General features: G+C 39.9%; 1 protein-coding gene across 2 annotated transcripts in view; it reads right to left on the bottom strand.

The window, feature by feature from the left end:
• LOC109422828 (sex determination protein fruitless) overlaps nt 1-20,522 on the bottom strand; it is an 883,045-nt gene that overhangs the window by 636,685 nt on the left and 225,838 nt on the right. The window contains exon 3 of one of the 2 annotated variants that reach the window (XM_062845497.1): nt 7,092-7,133. The exons of the other annotated variant lie outside the window; for it this stretch is intronic. The gene's annotated coding sequence lies outside the window, so the exon portion shown is untranslated. The remainder of the gene's footprint in view (nt 1-7,091; nt 7,134-20,522) is intronic. 2 annotated transcript variants of the gene reach the window in all.

Here is a 20,522-nt window from a genome sequence, read left to right as displayed (position 1 = left end):
TTTTTCAGACATGCAACATGGGGGCTTCATGACACAGTACGGTCAGGAAGTTTTAGAATACTGTTTGTAATAACGATCTGCTTTTAGTTCGTAGAATTTGCGTTCGTTACAAATAAGTAAAATATATTATTTCAATAAATGTTTAAAACGTCATAAGAAAAAATAATAGAAAACCTTTGCAGATGGACAAACGGTTTTACATAAAATAATTAGTATGAAACTTTTGAGCAGGCACTTTAATTTATCTGGACTGATAGGAAAGAATTCAAAACATCAGAAGAACGTTTAAATTACATCGCTAGCACTTCTCAATAACACGTTTGCCGAAAACTACTTCAATTGGTTGGAATACATTCAAAAAACGTTATAGCAACGAATTTGAAACATCCGTTTCCAACAATATGATTTTTGTTTTTAGATACCTGTTTTGAACTAAAGTATAACAATAACAAAGTTTGAGCGAAGTTCTTCCTGAAACAAAAACCGTTCTAATATTCCCAGTGATTAAAGATGCTTCGAAGTGAGATGTAGTCGACACGTAAGTATTTTAAGTGAACATTTGCTGTTATTGGCCTGACATTTAAGTGCAAAGAATATTCTCCATGCAGTTGATACCCGGAATTATCGACTAATGAAGTTGGGTTTTTCTCAAATCCGTGCGTCGGCCCTAACTTCGGAAGTGGTGCGCTGTATAGCTGGCCAGGTTCACTATACAGCGTACCACTTCCGAAGTTAGGTCCGCCGCACGGATTTGGAGAAAACCCCAACTTCGCTAGTCGAAAACTCCGATTTTCAACCAAATTGATAATATCATAATTGAATTGCCTCGTATTTTTGAGTGCAAAACATGTTTCATGGAGAATATCTTAGTGAGTGAGAAGAGAATACGAACTTCCAAACTGGTATATTAACGTATTTAAAACATAAAAATAACGTTATCGTAACATGTTTGTCCCCAAAGGTTTTTTTTTTATTCTTATATTTATTTATTAAATAGGCTCATTCGTGCCGAGCACATTACGGAGCCGAATCATAGCATTGTATAAACAGGGTTTGTGATACAGTAAATTAATTACTAAATTACATTACTTTGAGCTCTTCCTTGCTGCTTTTTTTGGCCGCAGCATTTCCGTCGATCCAGAAGCTGCAAACTGGGCTCGCCGTTGATTCACCTGATGCTTGTGTACTGCCTCCTGTATGCTGGTCATCATTCTCACCAGACCTTTTTCCTGCATTGCCCGCCTTTCTTCCCTCTCTTCGTCTTCCTTCGTTGTTTGCAGATCCACTACTGATTGTTGTAAATCATCCTCTTCGATCGTTTCCTCTTCAATAATGTCAGTTTCCACCGAGTCCGACTCATCCAGCAAAGATACCACTCCTGTTTCAACTACTCCCGCATACGATACAAATTCTTTCTTCTTCTCCTTCTGCTTCCGAACTTTCCGCTGCGGGCAAGAGTCTCTTTGATGCCCTTCCATATTACACGTGAAACATTTCCCCTTTAATCCATCGTAGAATACCCTCGCTCTCCAGTTGCCGATTTCCAGTGATGCTGGGATTTCTTTGCCGATATCCACATATACCCCGCGTACGCCCGTGTGTACGTGGTCGAGTCCGAGACCGGCTGGAAATTTCTCTCGTACTATCCTGTCTACCTTTCCGTAATTTCCGAGTGCCAGAGATACAGCGCTGTCGGTTAATTCCGGCGGTAAATCGAACACACGCACGTACGAAATGTTTTTACCGGCAATGGACATGTGCACATCCACAGCTACACCATTGGAATATGCAAATTTTATCCATTCCTCGTTCCGTCTCAGTGCATCTTCGAAGGCTTCCGTTGACTTGAACTTAATGCACACTGATTTTTCCCGTGGCATTTTGTAAACGGTTTCCAGTTGAGCACGATCAGTATTCAGCCGTGTCAGGAATACCGCAATCTCTTCCCAAGAAGGCGGCTGTGTTCCCGCGGGGAACCGAAATTGCACAGTATTGCAAATCATTGTTTGCGATAAGCACCACCGATATGAAACAATAAAACCCGAGCACCGCACCGGTTCAAAGCAACCAAAAACAACAAACGATACCAATCAGTACAGAGCGCTCGCTATTGCGTCTGCTGCTGACAAAGGCAGAGGACCCCAAAGGTTATAAATATGTGCTGCTGATGTTTCACATATATTTTTTTAATTGAAGGAAGGCGATGAGACAAAAATCTTGTGTTATCAACATTAAATAAACGTTATTATAACTTGTTCTGAGATTGACAATATTTTTAAAAACTTGTTATTGCTGAACATAGTTAAAACTTGATTTCAACACAAGATGTATGCAGTTTCACTTATAATACTGTACTGCAACTTCTTTTTTAAATTACATTTTAGAAGATGTTTTCTGTGTTACTTGGGCGAATAGTTCATTAAGCCGAAGAGGTCATTTGGCCGAATAGGTTATTAGGCCGAATAGGTCATTAACCCTTAAATGATGTGGAAAACTTTTTTGCTATACTTATAGCTTTTGACGCAATGTTATACTTAGTTATACTTATAGCTTTTGACCCAGTGGGTGGATTTTCAAAACCAAAATGTTTTTATCAAAGGGATTAGTTGTGCTATCATATGCATATATGGAAAACATTTTGGAGATATAGCTGCAAATTAAGTGTACACCACTTGTTATTCGATCGATTTCGGGTAATATATCTATGCAAATGTGATATATGTTATTGAAAAATGCCCAAAACTCCTTATTTGGGTTGTATCTGTTAGATGAAATGAGTTATGTCCTTTAACAGCGGTTACATAGATCTCCAGGTTATCCAAAACGTCCAGAAGTTTTGAACTCTGTCTACTGAATGCAAATAGTTATGTTTACTTTTTAAATCACTTGTACTTAAATTATATTATGAATCAAATGAGATACAGGGGATAGACAAAATGATCGGGACAGGAAAAATTTTAACTTTTCAAAAAGTGTACAACTAGCTGTAACTTTTCGAAAAATGCATTAAATATTCTCAAATTTTTACTGTGAATTCATCAACTAGTTGTGTACCAGTGGTCAAAATTTAGAAAAGATCGGGCAATTCTCCACGAAGTTATAAAGATTCTTGAAAAAGGTAAAATTATCCGATAGCCAACTTTGAGCTGTTATATCTATGGAATCAATGAACCGAAAGCAATGAAAGTTTGACCATTTATGACTTATATAATGAGCTATGAAAAACCATTGACCTAACTTAATATTCTTAACACGGAAGAAAATAATAACGATTAGATTTTTTTTCTAATAAAACACAAAATTATCCAAAATATCAACATCGTTTCAAAATTCAAGATGTAAATTATAGTTCATTTAATTTCCCTCTAATTGACTCATGTATAAATGTGTTTTGAAGGAAAGTAATAACATAGCCCCAAATAAATTGAAAAAGTAATAGAATGCATATTAAAAATTGACCAATTTACTGGAAAATCGTGAAAAAAAAATTGCTATAATTTTATCTCTTGTTTAAAATTTCAAGTTAAGTCAAATGTTTTCTAGAGTTCATTATATAAGTCATAAATGGTCAAAATTTCATTTCAATCGGTTCATTGAATCCGGAGATATAACAGCTCAAAGTTGGCTATCGGATAATTTTACCTTTTTCAAGAATCTTCATAACTTTGTGGAGAATGGCCCGATCTTTTCCAAATTTGAACCACTGATACGCAACTAGTTGATGAACTTACAGTAAAAATTTGAGAATATTTGATGCACTTTTCGAAAAGTTACAGCTAGTTGAACATTTTTTGAAAAATAGAGATTAAGCCTGTCTCGATCATTTTGTCTATCCCCTGTACATGCTGCTATTAGTGCACTTTCATTGATATGTCATTACAAATGAAAACCCTATATTTAAGCTTCAGAATGGTTTGGATTATCTAGAACAGCTTTAAGTTATATGATATATTGTTGAAGTCATCATCTATGTCTACTGAACTACACTACATTAACTTTTTAACGTGCAGGATGCTTTGTTACGAGCATAGATCTGAAGGCCTTAACCACATAATACTGAAAGGTGACCTCATATATCTCTGATGATCTGGAAACTTCTCTCCCATGGCTTGCACTATGTGCATAAATCAAATGGGTAAAACCTTATGTTTGTTCACTTCTGTTGGTATACCATTTCTAATTCAAACCATATTTCCCAACTTCAGAATAGTTCGGATGATCCAGGATGCCTCTATGATGTGTATACAAGTATCATATGATTCAACTGATCTTCTATGACTACCAAAACGCACTATACTAAGTTTGAAATGCAACCGATGCGTTATTACCGGTGTAGATATAAAGACCTTAACTCCAGAATGATTTGGATGGCCTAAGGTATCGCCATTGATGTGCAGTTGGTCTTTCATACTCTGATTTACATGTATGGATCTAATGAAATCAGTTCTGACATGCATACATTAGTTTGATATACTATTACAGGTAAAGGCCTTACAATCACAACTTCAGAGCTTTTTTAAGTTACCTAGAACATCACCAGGTCATGACTACCACCACTTCATGTTTTAAAATGTATATTTGAATGTAATTCTTCAAATTCAAGTGATTTAAAAAGTAAACATAACTATTTGTATTCAGTAGACAGAGTTCAAAACTTCTGGACGTTTTGGATAACCTGGAAATCTATGTAACAGCTGTAAAAGGACATAACTCATTTCTATCTTACAGCTACAACCCAAATAAGGAGTTTTGGGCAATTTTCAATAACATATATCACATTTGCATAGAAATATTACCCGAAATCGAGCGAATAACAAGTGGTGTACACTACATTTGCAGCTATATCTCCAAAATGTTCTAGCATAACATAATCTCCATATATGCATATGATATCACAACTAATCCCCTTGATAAAAACATTTTGGATATGAAAATCCACCCACTGGGTCGAAAGCTATAAGTATAACTATGCAAAAAAGTTGTCCACATCTTTTAAGGGTTAAGCCGAAGGGGTCATTTGGCCGAATGGCCGAATATGCCATTATGCCGAAGAGGTCATTTGGCCGAATAGGTCATTAGGCCGAATAGGTCATTAGGCCGAACAGGTCATTGGGGCAAATAGGTCAATAGGTCGAATAGGTCATTAGGCCGAACAGGCCATAAGGCCGCATAGGTTAGTAGGTCAAGTATTAGATCATTAAGCTGAAGAACGTTGAATCGAAATAAGTTAGGCCAAATAGTTCATTAGGCTGTTGGAGTTCCTTCAAAAATGTTTTACGAGTTTTTTTTTCAGGGATGTCTTCAATAATTTCTTCTGGAATTTCTTCTATGGGACTCCTGCTGAGTTTCCATCCTTGATTCCTGCCATGATTATTCTAAAGATTCCGTCAGGTATCTTCTATTGAATTCCTTGGGGAATAATGTAATCCCTGATTTAGAAAATCTTGAAAGGATTCTTTCAGAAACTCTAGCCAGCATTCTGTTTGTATTTCTTGAAAGATTTTTCAGGGATTTATCTTGGAATTCCTTTCGGGATTTCTCCAGTAATTCTTCCCGGGATTTCTTCTGTGATTCTTTCAGTTAAGCTTCCACCTGAGATTCCACTCAGGATATTACCAGATATGACTCCCAGAGCTCCTTTAGGAAATCCTCCCGGGATTCCATTAGGGTTTTCTGCGGGATTGCCTTAGAAAATCTTGAACTGACAGAGCCGCTGCTGAAATTCCTTCAAATATCCCTTCCGGGAATTTGTAAAGAATGCCAATCGATATCAGGGATCCCCCCTTCGGGGAATCTTACTGGATTCTTTCAGATATTCAAGCCAGAATTCTTGCTGTGGTCCCTTCAAAGATTCTTCTCGGTTTTTTTGACATTCCTCAGAGGATTTATCCTATGATTTCACCCGGACTTTCATTCGTGGAGTAATGTTTATTTAATTAGAACTAGAAGCGTTGGTTCTTCATATGAACGCCTGTCTGTGGATCTCCAGGAATTTCGCGCGTTTTGGCATTTTCTCAGGTGACACAGGTCGCACCAAACGATGATCTGGAACAGGATCGTCACTTTCCAGAATCCATTCCATGTTATGTGGCCCATCTCTAGATGGACCTGGTAGGGCCAATTCTACTGGGTAGTGCCTTGCTCACGGAGGATGAGAACAAGATTCTGTGGCTTCAGGTTGTGCACTTTCAGCTCCTTAATAATTGCCACTGGGTTGCAACAAGGTCGCCAAAACCCAATCATGTACACGAAAGTCATTGGTTTATTTTACTCCGTTTTACAATGATTTTGTTGTAAAACTGCAATCAATGTTGTTATTCGGCATGGTTGGTGTAAATATTTTCAATTGATTGACATGAATTTCGAAAATCGATCTTAGAATGACTATGCTAATAATGCAAAAACTTCTATTTTATTTTAAAATTTTCATTTTACTCCCAGTGCCATGATGGTAGTAGCGCTTTCCGAATAGACGAAGTTAACGTTAAAATAGCAGTTTTATTCATGATAAAAAAATCTCGATTACACAGGTTCTGGAAAACCATAGCATGTGATTATATGCATCATCTTCTCAAGAGCTTTTTTTCCTTAAGAATCCACATGGAACAGCTTAGCACTAAATTGCATTGACAGTAGCTTTAGTACAAGCTGGATGTCCGTTTAGATTCATTTTTTTTCTGCACCCGTATGTTCATTCGTTATCTGTTGGTCACGTCTCCATTGTCGTCCAGGACCTGGCCCTCTCGCTTTCTAGTCGGTACCACCGCCGGAACCGATATGGATCGAACGATGCGATGGAGGACGTGATTTTTTACAACAACAGCTGCTGGAGCTGCCTGCATGCAGCACCAGCAGTACTAGGTAGGTAGGTAGTATTGTTTCGTACAGCAGCAGCAGCAATCTGATGAACGACAAAATCGTTCAATAAACGTCATACCCAACAACAACGGAGTGTGGAGTATGGCGCCTTTGTAAACTGGTTTCCGTTTCGTAACTTAGTTTTTGCTACGTTTTTGTTGCTGCTACAGGCGGGGTTTGTGATTTCGATTGGTGCTAGTATGTGTGTCTTTTAATGGAGGATGATAGCTTACAATTTTTCGCCAGAGTCGTCAGTTGCTTCGACTGGAGGGCGCCTGAAAGTAGACGGAGAAATGGAGAAAAAAACGGGAGATGTAGTGCTTACTTATGGTGCAATGTGGTGGGTGATTGGGTGGCAATCGTTGGAAAATGTGCATTTTCAATTGAGGATTGCTACAGTTGCTAGGACAAAGTTTCATATTATTGAATATAGGAAAAAAGTTGCTTAGAATAACCCTCTAATACCCAATCCCGCCTTTAGACGGGGTATAGTTTGAGCATTTTTGTAATTTTTGTGTCGTGAAAAATCTTTTTTTTTTATATTTTTGGCAAACATTTAGGACTGTTCTGTATATCTCAAAATGTTTTTTGGTGTATTTTAAAGCGTATTTACATTTTTTTAAATCATTGAAAAATGATGTTTAAATCACCTTTTAGAAGTCATTGTTTATTTTGTATTGAATCGCTACAATTAACGTATTTTAAATTTTTCCCAAATTATACTGTCCTTGTTTAATAGTTTAAGGAAATCGAATACACTCTAAAATTATTTCCATAAAATTACACGGAAAATAAAATTTTATGTGAAAAAAATTTAAAATGATAATATTTCAACAATAATCATAAAATCTCAAAATGTTTTCATCTTAAAAAATCCGTTCCCCAAATTGGCTTCCAGGAAAAATGTAAAAGTGTGGGAATGTTCAAAAATAAAAATTAGAAAAATCAAAAACTGAAATTCACAAAATCGAGAATTAAAAAGAATCATCTTCCAAAACATGTTTAAATCGATTTTAGATGTCGAAAAATGATATTTAGATCAAAACCAAAAATTTGGGCATTAGAGGGATAATGGATGGTCCAACAATATGATATGTGCTGTAAATTGTCTAGTATTCCCACAAATGTTAATTAGCACGAACGAGTTACCTGGTACCGGTCTATAACAAAAGATCGGAGCTGGAAGTCAGAAGCTAGAAACTAAAAGGAAGGAACATAAATGAATCCTAGAAGTTAGAAGCTAAAGGTTAGAGCTCAAATAAAGCACATACAAGCTAAAAGCAAAAAACAGACAATAGAGGCTCGGCAACAGAAGAAAGATCATAACTCAAAACCCAAATGCAAGAAGTTAGAAGCTTGAAATAATAAACAAGAAACAAGGTGCAAGCAGTGAGAAATAAAAAATGAGAAGCCTACAGCAAAAAAACTTTCAGCAAGAAGCTAGCAACTAGATGCTAGAGGCTATAAGATAAGAACTACAAACTTTAAATTGGGACAATTAATAATTGCAGTGATTGGAATCATGGAATCGGATTTGAAGATGTAAGATTTATCAAAACCATAAGTTTGTCATACAGTATCAAACATACGTGACGGTAGTGAGAAGAAGAAATTACCGGAAGACCGTATTTTCAAGCGAATGTTTGTAACACGAGATGTGATGCAAAGGCTCGTGAAGGAATACAACCGTAAATGGGACGTCGGTCGGCGAAATTTCCGTGTGATTGGAGACGCTTAAAAGCGCAATCAAAAAGTTCTTGCATGTTTAGAAGTTAGAGTTAGAGGATAACAATACAAGTGGTGCGGAACGATTTCGATAATCGCTACTGCAGGTTAAATGCTTTTCTACTCGCCAAGACATCCGTGGAGATGAGGCAACCGCTTCTATGTAGATTCAACAATGGTGTCGCCAACCCTTGGATCGTTACATAACCAAATATATGTAGTAAAAAGGAGATATTTTTCCATACAAACTTTAACATCTTTAGAAAAACAGCTCCAGTTTAGCAAACATGATGAAATTTAGAGATTCTTCTTTGGTACTTCATTTGAGAATTCCTCTGACATTATTTCAATACTCCGTATGGAGATTTCATTTGAAATTCATTCTGAATTTTCCTTAGGAATGCATTGAACAATTTCTTCAACTCATCCTGAATTTACATTAGGCATATTTTCTGAAACTTCTGTGGTAACATCTTATGAGTTTCTCAGAGAAATTTGCAAAGGCATTCTTTAAGAAACTGCTAGAGTAATTCTTAGAATAGCAACCAGATTCATACATATCTTTTGGGCCTTATGAATGAACCTGAGGAGTTTCTGGTATTATACTAGAACAAATTGCTCGAGAAACTTTTGAAAAAAAGTACCAGAAAAAAATGGTATTCATTTTATTTTTCAAAGTTTATTTGAAGTTTGTATACTAAGAGCGAGGTTTTTTGGGCGTCCTGAAGAGTTAATTGAGTTTCAGGGGATTTCAGAGTTTTCTAATAAACTTGCCATAGGATTTTTTTTTCTGAAGTTTAATCAAAATATTTGCCAGAAAATCTGTAAGAAAATTTTCAGTATTAATCATTAACCATGGAAATGAAAAAATGCCTGAAGGGACTCCTGAAGAAATCTCTATATGAGTTTTTGTTAGAATCTTCGGAAGATGTTTTGTTAGAATCTCTTGAGGAATTTCTGCAGGAATATCCGGAGAACATTTCAGTAAGAATTTTCAATTTAGATCGTGGAGGAATTCCTGCAGGAATTTCTGAAGGAGATCATGAAGAAATGCCTGAAGACTGGAAGATTTTCTGAAAAAAAATACTTGGAAGAACTTTGAAGGAATCTCTGAAAAAAAGTTTCTCAGGAAATGTCTAAAGGATTTGCTAAAACAAACCTCTAGAAAGTTATATGGTGGAAACCCTGGGGGAATTTTCGAAGGAATCCATTCAACACTATCAAAAGAAACCTGGGAAATTTGCGATGAAATCAACGGCAGGTTTTCTAACGAAATACCTGGAGAAACTTCTGAAAGACATTCAAGGTTGCGACCATTCATTTGCAAAGATTTACATTCATTTGCTATTATCTCAGTTGAGAAGCATGCTATCGAAAAACAATGTATGGATGAATTTAACCTTGTAGTTTTATCTGAAAGTTTGCCGAATAACATTGGGGTCGCAAACGTATACCAAAGTCGTGAGCGAGCTGTGAAGGCAACTCTCCACGCGGTGAATGTAAATTTCATTCACGCTGTGGAAAGTTGCCTTCACAGCTCGCTCACGACTTTGGTATGCGTTTGCGACCCCAATGTTATTCGGCAAACTTTCAGATAAAACTACAAGGATAAATTCATCCATACATTGTTTTTCGATAGCATGCTTCTGAACTGAGATAATAGCAAATGAATGTAAATCTTTGCAAATGAATGGTCGCAACCTTGAAGACATTTCAAATTTATGATTTTTTGAAGAAATTCTACTTTGCTACTGGAAATCTAGCAGAAATTTATGAGGCAACCTCTAGTGAACATGGAACAATGTCAACAATCGGAAGGAATCAATGGGAGATTTGATGTGCAAAGTAAGTGATTTCTTCTTCCTAAAAGAATCTATTGGAGATTTTCTGAAGGAAACTTCTCGAATTTATAAAGAAATCTGTAGAAGATTTCTTAAAAAATCTCTGGAAAAAAAAATCTGAAGAGATTTTCGGAGTTTAAGTTTAAGATTACTAAGGGAATACATGCAGGATTTTCTATGTGAATCTATGGAGAATTGCTGAGGAAATCTATTGAAGGGCTTCTAAGTAATCCCTTAAGATATTTTATAAGAATCTCTGTTTGCGTTTTTGAAGGAAACGTAGGAAAATTTGTAAAGAAAATCATTGATGGTTTTCCTAGAGAAACCCAGATAAAATTGTGAAATAGAAGTATAAACCCCAAGAAGAACTTTTGGAGGAATCTATGGAGGACTTTTCTCGGAGAAACTTTTCAAATTCAACCCTGAAGGATTTTTTCAAAAGAATTTCTGCAGAAATTTGGAAACTGCGAAAGAATATCAAATAAATAAATGTCTAGATAACTATCTGGAAGCCTCCCTGGAGGAATTTCTTGAGGAAGCCTTCGAAATATTGCGAGAGAAATCTTCAGAACATTTTTTGGTTTGATTTTTTTTAATCCATGAAGAAGTTTCTGTGAGAATTTCTGGAGCTATGCTTTGAAAATTTTCCAAAGAAATCTCTTGAGGAATTTCCGAAAGAGTTTTCGGAAGAACTTAGGCCTTTTCGGCACCCCTCTGAGGTTGACGCCCTTGGCGGGGGCCAACCTGGCCAACCGCACGCTACAGCTCTGCTGACAATATCTTGAAGAATTCCTCTAGAATTTTCTTTGTGAACTAATTCGACAGTTTGTTCAGGATGTTATTTGGAAACTTGGAGAGATTTTTCTTCGAAATTCCTGCGGTATTTTTTCGAAAATTTCCTCAGAAACTCCTTCATTTATTCATATTCCATATACATTCCATATATATATATATATATATCTATATCTATATATAAATCCGGCAGTACCTTTGAGATTTCTTCTTTACAGAAAAATTGTTGAAGAAATTATTAAGGAAGCGGCCAAACAAATCATTTAAGAAATTCGACAGAAAAACTTCCAGAGTAATCATGTTAAAAAAATGTCAAAGAATCACCTGTCGGAGTGGTTTCTCAGAAATTCAAAAAAAAGCTGTTGAAAAGGGTTTCGAACAAACTACCAGAGGAATTTCTGAAAAAAAAACAAAACAAAAGATGACAGTAACTGTCGAAGAACTTCCTGAAAATAGCTGCCGAAAAATCCTGAACAAATTGCCGACACGATTGCTGAAGAAATTTATGATAATTTTCTCAAAAAAGGCAGACAAATTACTTGTAGACTTGCTAAAATGGTGTCTTTAAACATTGTTGAAAAATGCTCCAGGATTTACTGACTTGTCGGAGAAAATGTTCAATGGACGAAATCCGTTAGGTATTTTTTTCAATAAATGCTTAAGGCATTCGTTGAGAAATAATTAAAAGAATTCCCAGAGATGTTTTTTTTTAAATGCAAAAGAACGACATAAATTAATTGACGGAGAATATTTATACAATTCTAGAAGAATTTCCTGAGAAATTCATGAAAAACTGTAGAAAGATTTCAGGATGGAATTGATGAAGGGACTTCTAAAAAATTGCAGGTAAAGTTAAAAAATCCAAGGAATTCTTTAATAATTTCTAGGGAAATCTCCTAAAATTTTTTTAAATGTGTTCCTTGATTTTTTTGGAAGCATACTTGAAGAATTTCCATAAGGAATTCCTATACTAAATTGGGAAGAAAATTCTGAGCATATATTCAAAGGATTCTCTGGAAAAGTAAGATGACTGATCAATAAGGAACCAATGAAGACATTTTTTCAATATTTTTCTGAATAATCTTCTGAATAATCTAAAGGAAGTTTCATATCGTGTTATCAAACGCAATGCTTTGAAACAAGAACGACTATGGATTCCCTTCTTCTTCTTCTTCTCATTCTTCTTCTTCTTCTGTATGGCTCTACGTTCCCGCTGGAACTTGGCCTGCCTTTCTCCTACTTAGTGTTCTTTGAGCACTTCCACAGTTATTAATTGGAGGGCTTTCTTTGTCAGCCATTGCATGAATTAGTATCTTCCTTGTGAGGCAAGCACAATTAAGAAGTTTTAGGATGTATTTGCAATTTAGAGTAATCTGCATGAAATTAATTCGTAAAATTCGTAAGATGAGATTTTTTTTAAGAATTTCAGAAAAAAAATCCACAGAAGAGTTGTGCTGAAATTTCCAAAGTATTAATTGTAGGGAATCTTCATGAAACTGCTGGAAGAGCCTCCCCAAGTAACAATGATAGCTCGTACTCGAGAGTCGTAACTGAACAATTGTTGGTTAATGGTGTCAATAGCTGAATAAGCTGGAAGCTGAATATCAACTGGAATAGTAGCTTGTTAAATGTATAACGTATCTCTTGTACAGCCCATCATCGTATGCTGAATATGGTACTCAAAAGAAGATAATCCATCTACTCTACATTTCTTTATCCAGCTTATCTTCAATGTTGAGTGTTTAGCACTAGGGCAGTTATATTCAGACTAATGGCAATCAATAACACACCATCAGCGAAAAAGTTGTGCGGATAATAAAAAATCCCAAAAATGGATCATAAATATTAAAAAAAAAACAATAGATTTGGCACTCATTACCACCATTTGAAAAAAAAGACGTGAGGAATCTGAAAAAGTTTTGAAGGTGTGGAGCGGACCTGGTGTGATGGTTAGAACACTTGACTATCACGCCGAGGACCTGGGATCGAATCCCACTTCCGACAAACTCGCAAAATGTGAGTTCTTTCTTCGGAAGGGAAATAAAGCGTGGGTCCCGAGATGAACTAGCCTAGGGCTAAAAATCTCGTTAATACAGATAAAAAAAAGTTTTGAAGGTCAGATTTTCCAACAACATAGAAAAAGGATTTTGCTCTCTCCGATCATTGAACACTGGATTCCAAAACTGCTACAGAATCCCCATTATCGAAAAGTAACCTGCACATTCACATTTTTTTTTTAATAATTGAAAGGCATCAACGCACCAATTGTTTATCCCTGGTGTTAAACAATTACCAGGGGAAAGAGAATCGGCAGGTTCCAGTTCCGTGTGCAGTGAAGGTGATGGTTTAAGTTTGCGATGCGCAGCCAGTCGGCGGAAGAGGAAATCGATCATTTGTCAAATGAATCAACAAGAGAAGTATTATGGAAATTGACAATTGTACATTAGGCATCAAGCATTCTCTTACGGGATATAACACACCAATACCGAGATGACGATAGAGAAGAGGGTTTTGCAAGCTTTACCGTTTCGATGACGTCAAAACTGCCAGCGTTCCCTAGAAATAGATAAAAGATATATGTTTTCTACGCCTGTTGGAGATAACCACCAATAGTATATATATTAGAATAACAAATTGACCAAACAGCCCTGGTTTTCTCTCATTAATGAAGACGCATGAGAGAAAGCACGAGTGACCACGATGGTCAATCGATAATACTGCAGAAACAGCCAAAATTGTAAATATAGAATAGTAAGCAAATACACGTTGAAGTAGTCAGAACCTACGCTCGATCTTCACATCTTCGGTCGGTCGATGACACTATCCCGGGTTCAGTAACCCCGCGCGAGTGATAAACGGTCCGGACGGGACTTGTGTGAAATTTATGTCCCTGGGCTGTACCATCGCGAGTGAAAGTGATTTTCGGTGCTAGTACTAACTAGCGAAGCAAGACCTTCGAAGATCGGTAAGGCGAGTATCGTCAACAACGCCTTTGCAGTAGTTTGTGAGTTTTTACCTGTATTTTTTTTTTGTTTTCATTTTACGTGACTTCGCCGGAGATTCACAATTCTTTATTACACCAACAAAGCTAGCCATGAAAATGTTTGACATTTCTCAGGTCATTTTGACAGACTACACACATGCACGAAAAAGACGGATCATAGATTCTACTTTATCGATCTTGTTGCCGTCCTTTTCATGCTCACATCTGTCAAAATGACCTGATTGCCAGTCATTTTGAGGTTAGGTTCGTTGGTGTAATAAAGAATTATCAAAATCGAGAAGCACTGAACTGTAAACAAAACTATGATGTGTTGACAGCTAATGCATGCGTTCGTACCCAGCACTTACACCGCTTGTTCGGTTCCGAACGATGTTTTTTTTTTGTTTTTTTTATTTGTGTTTCCCAAAATTATACTTGAATATTGTTGTCCATTTTACCCCCTTATCCCCTTTACGTTTTACCCCATTGTCCCCTTACATTGTTAACTTAAATTATAAGCTAAGAAACTCCAATACCTTTCCCACGATATCAATAAGAAAAGTAATTGCCCCAAACTGACCTTCTAGAATGTTCCATCCAATATTTTTGTTACCGTTCGATTGATGGGCGGAGCCTAACTTCTATAAAATGTACGCACACAACGACAACCATTGCATTATATAAAGAAGCCACTTTGCGTGCAGAGAATCAGTTTCATTGTAATCGCCTATTACGTAACATCGCGAATAAACGCTGTTCCAGTAGAAAAAACCCGGATTTTCATTCTCACTGAAGAGCTTCCCGATTCCACTCGACTGCCATCCCCTGCTGCTGTTGATACCGCTGCCGCTGAAATACAGTCCACCCGTCCCGTTGCTCACCCGAGCGATACCCGGCAAGGCAACAAGCGTTGTTCCTTCGTTCCGATCCACAGCTAGACCCCACCCGCGGTAATCTACTGTGGACACCGGTGCGATTGCACACGGACACGTTGTTGCAAGCCTGCATCGATCCCTCCGCTGCTGGAGCACCAACAAGAGAACTCAACAGTGTCCCATCGTTCCGATCCGCAAATAGACCCTACCCGAGGCAATCTATTGCAGACACCGGTTCGACCCTGCACACGGATTACTGGTTGATCTCTGACCTGTTGGTTGTTAGCCAGTAGCAGGATTGACGGCCCGTAAGGATACCCGATCCGACGCCTTTCCCACATTGTGCACCGCACACCGCTTATTCAACCACAGCCCAGCCTTTGTTCGAAGCCATTCAACCTTTGATCAGACATGGCAGTATATAACTTGATCTCTCACAAATCACTAAGCCCGCACCATTCCAGGTGGAGCAGATTTTTTAATATCTGTTTTAACGAGATTTTTAACCCTAGGCTGGTTTATCTCGGGACCCACGCTTTACTTCCCTTCCGAAGGAAGCACTCACATTATGTGAGTATGTCGGGAGTGGGATTCGATCCCAGGTCCTCGGCGTGATTGTCTTGTGGTCTAACCATCACACCAGGTCCGCTTGGAGCAGATGCTAGCTAAGGTAAGTGATTATGAATCAATGCACCGAAGTTCGATTCTTTATTATAATAATTATATATTTATCTTTCAGACACTATGAACTGTATCCTACATCTACGCCAAGCGTCTAATGTTAGTTCTGGCTAGAACTCTGCGGGACATTTTTTTTTTGTTAGTTCTGCATAAGTGATGATTAATTGCTGAATTAAAGATGATTAAGCGACTCCAGAGCTTCACCTGACCCTTATCTGTCCTATGAATAGAATCATAAATTATTCCCAGTCTTGATATAAGCGCTTCTTCAACCTTAATTCAGCCGCTCAGAGAGCTTAAATCAACTCATGGATGAATAAAATCAACAAAATTAGATGTTTAAGAGCTGAACAAACAATTACAGTTCTTTTGCACAGTTTTTGTTCAAATGAAGGCTGATATGCACAAGTTAGATAAGCGCTTAATTAGCATCAAATTGTTACTTGAAGAAATTCAAGGAAGAATTCCTGAAGAAAATAACAAAAAAACTTCTTGAAGAACCCCGGTAGATACACTTTCGGGACTCCAGCTGACAGCCATTTTCTAATGAAACAAATCGAGATTGAACCGGTAGTCGGTGTCGTGCATAATCCCTTAATTGCATTCTATTGCATCATGCATCGTTGTACCTATTACACCAATCAATGTTCACTGAAAAGTTAATTCCTGGTCACCATGCTTGCCGTTCTAACCTCTGACCCCGGGCGTCGCGTCGGTGGTACCTTGAAAGGGGGAACACGTTGTTCACTAGCACGGTTTTAATTTTTAACAGATATATAATTTCATTATCAACCCAAATTAATCGCTTTATAGCCGCGAAACATGCAACATCTGCTTCTGCTGCTCCGAGGAAGAACGAAAACGAAAACTTGCTACAGGGACGTGACGATTCGAGCCAAAGGGAACCAGACAAGGTAGTCTACCTACACCTATCCGAACAATGCACACCAGGATTTGCTTCCCGGAAACCAGGACTCGTCGACTACCGGCAGCAAAGCCATGTGATCTAGATATGTTTGCCCAAATGCTGCTGGTGCTGCTACTGCTACTAGCTGTGTGTTGCACCGGAGCAAAATTGGAACTATCGCACGGGAAGGGTAAAGCAATAGGTAGAGTGAATAACAACACGCCCATCGAACCACAAGTGCGATCGCTTGCGATGATAGGTTACAGAGCTCAACCGTTCGTTCGACGGTTCGTTCAGCTGGGTGAACAGTGGTTCCCAAACGGAGGTAAATTCTACCAATTTAGTCTAAAAGTCTGACTATACATAGGATTTTCATTATTTCTCAACCTTTTTAGATAGATCCTTCAGAACCATGGAATGGATTAACTCTGAAAGTCTGCCTTTAATCTTGACAGATTCAAAACCATCACTCTAGCCGATCGGTAACCCCTGCCCAAAAGATAAAGTGTGAAAGTGGTTATTGTCATAACCACTTTGGCCCTCTGCATTACCCTGAAGCAACAATTGGGTGCTCCCCACCATGCACCGCCCTCACGGCGGACGCTGATGACGCGGCGAGAACGCGCCAGGGCTGTAATTTTCGACGAAGATTATCAACATGAAGTGAGGAGAGTGAGGCTGCCGTCACCACCATCCATCCCCACGATTCACGTGTCCTTTGCTGTTGTTCGTTGTTCACCGTGTATTTCGGCTCATTGAGTGGCGATGGAAAAACACCGGGAACTGCATTCTGGTGAAATGTCCTTCCCGAGCTGGGCTGGCCCCGGCGCAGCGCCATTAATTTGTGTAATCACTATCCGACAAATATTGACTGCGAAATGGTGGAATAATTGGTCCCAACCAACCATTGCAACGGCGATGACCGCCGCCGGAGCGAGGTTGAACGAAATCCGGGGCTGGAACGCGAACACCCGCCTGGATGGTTTATGAGTGCGACGTGTGAACTCCCTGTACGGGTGGGGGAGATTTCTTATCGCTGGTGATTCTTTTATGGCTTTATAATTGAGCCGTGCACGTGAATGATAATTGTGGGTATGTGTGAAGGCGCGAGGGCGTGAGTGGTCGTAAGTTGATAAACTTGTTCAGATTAATGTAGTGGGTGATTGAATTATCCTTTGGTGGATTATAACCTTCTTGCAAATAACTCACCGCTATCGTTACACCATACGAAATAGGAGCGAGCCACTTGACGTACAGATTACGAGCGAACCAAGAAGAGGGCCCCCAAGGTGGAGCGGAAGAAGAATAAGAAGATAAATCTACAGGTCGAGGAAGCTAGAAACGCCAAACCAAGACGTAAAAGAGAAGGTGCCGAGCGTGAGAAAGGTGACGTGCTCGTCATCAACACCGAAGTAACGCTCTCGACATCAAGTTGAAGTACTCGGACGTCTTGAAGGCGATGCGAAGCGACGCTTAGCTCGTGGATCTGGGAGCCGACGTGCGCAGTATCAGATGTACTCGAACTGTCGACTTGGCTTAACAAGTAGTTCGAACTGGACAGTAGATGATAGCTACACTCACAGCGATCACCTGGCGGATCGCTACAGTATCTACTACAACAATAGCAGGCTGCGGGCAGAGGAAGAGACGGCTAGGCCATCATACATCATACTTCGACGAAGTAGGCGAGTCCACCCGAGAAATGGGAGGCCACCGGCTTACTGGTGGACCGACGCGATTGCGGACCTGCGCCGCGCCTGCCTACGGGCTAGGCGGCGGATGCAGCGAGCACGATCAGAGGAAGAGCGAAATGAACGGCGGGTGGTGTTCACCGCTGCAAAAGCTGCGCTGAAGACCGAGATAAGAGCAAGCGGAAAGGCCTGCTTTGAGGGTCTCTGTCAGAGTGTCAATGCGAACCCGTGGGCCTACAGGATCGTTATGGCCAAGACGAGAGGTATGATGGCTCCTATAGAGCAATCCAAGAGATGTTGGAGGGGATCATCGGATGCCTTTTCCGCGTCATGATCCTAGTCCTAGCCTCCTTTCGTAGGACTGCCGGGGACTGGGGCTAGCGATGAGGAAAGGGTCACCGATGTAGAACTTGCGGGGATAGCTAAGTCCCTTAGCGTAGGTAAGGCCCCAGGTCCGGACGGAGTTCCGAATCTGGCCATAAAAGTAGCTATTGCAGAGGCTCTCGAGATGTTCAGGTCTGCTCTGCAGAAATGCCTGGACGAGGGAGTTTTCCCAGAAGCTTGGAAGAGGCAGAGCCTGGTACTATTGCCAAAGGCGGGGAAACCACCCGGAGACCCGTCGGCATATAGACCAATATGCTTGATTGACAAGGCGGGGAAGGTGCTCGAAAATATCATCCTCAATAGAATGTTGAGGTTCACTGAGAGCGAAAATGGTCTTTCGAGCAACCAGTACGGCTCCCGGAAGGGGAGGTCCACCGTAGACGCTATCTTGTCGGTTACAAAAACCGCCGAGAAAGCACTCGAGCCTAAGAGGAGGGGAATTCGTTTCTTTGCGGTAGTGACTCTGGATGTAAGGAATGCGTTTAATAGCGCCAGCTGGTCTGCTATTGCCGGGGATACCGGGGTACCTGTACAAGATTCTCGAAAGTTACTTTCAGAATCGAGTACTAGTTTACGACACGGAGGTCGGTCGGAAGTGCTTTCACATAACCTCAGGAGACCCGCAAGGTTCCATCCTTGGTCCGGTGTTATGGAATGTTATGTACGACGAGGTGTTGAGGTTAGAGTACCCAGTGGGAGTGGAGATTGTCGGATTTGCCGACGACATTACGCTCGAAGTCTACGGTGAAACGATCGAGGAGGTGAAGTTGACTACCGACCACTTGATCAAGGTTGTGGAGGCGTGGATGCGGTCCAGGAAATTGGAGCTGGCTCACCATAAAACTGAGGTGACGGTTGTTAACAACCGGAAGTCAGAGCAGCAAGCGGTGATCAGTATAGGTGAGTGCACTATCCTTTCAAAGCGCTCCGTCAAACACTTGGGCGTGATGATCGTCGATAAGCTTACCTTCGGTAGCCACGTCAACTATGCCTGTAAAAGAGCCTCCACAGCTATTGCGGCACTGTTCCGGATGATGTCCAATAGCTCTGCGGTGTACGCCAGTAAGGGAAAGCTTCTGGCTAGTGTTTCTACGTCCATACTTAGGTATGGTGGTCCGGCGTGGGCACTGTGCTAAGTACTAAATGCTACCGACGGAAGCTGGAAAATACTCACAGGCTTATGTACCTGAGGGTTGCGAGCGCGTACCGTACCGTGTCACACGACGCTCTCTGCGTCATTACTGTTATGGTGCCTATCGGCATCCTTATCAGTGAGGAAATGGAGTGCTTCCAAATTGGCGGCACAAGAGGCAGACGTAGGACTGCAAGGATGGCCTCTATGGTCAAATGGCAGCGTGCGTGGGACAGTTCCACCAAAGGAAGGTGGACCCATAGGTTGATACCGAGGGTAGATAGTTGGATTAATTGGCGCCATGGGGAAGTTATATTCCACCTGACACAGGTCCTTGTAGGGCATGGTTGATTCGGACAGTTCTACACCGTTTCGGTCATGCGGGTTCTTCCGAATGTCCGGTTTGTGCTGGTTTAGAGGAAACGGCGGAACAGGTTTTGTTGTTGTGCCCGCGTTTTCGTACAAAGCGTGACCGCATGCTAGATGCGGGGAGGACACAACTCCGGACAATCTTGTCCAGAGGATGCGTAGGGATGAGTTTGGCTGGAACGCCGTATCAACGGGTATCACCTACATCGTCTTGGAGCTACAGAGCAAGTGGCGCGTGGACTCGGAGAATGGCTAGTTCAGATGCGGTACAAGAGGGTTCGTAG

Source organism: Aedes albopictus, chromosome 1, assembly GCF_035046485.1.
Source record: "Aedes albopictus strain Foshan chromosome 1, AalbF5, whole genome shotgun sequence".
Taxonomy (NCBI): Eukaryota; Metazoa; Arthropoda; class Insecta; order Diptera; family Culicidae; genus Aedes; species Aedes albopictus.
This window is presented reverse-complemented; position numbering and strand designations above follow the sequence as displayed.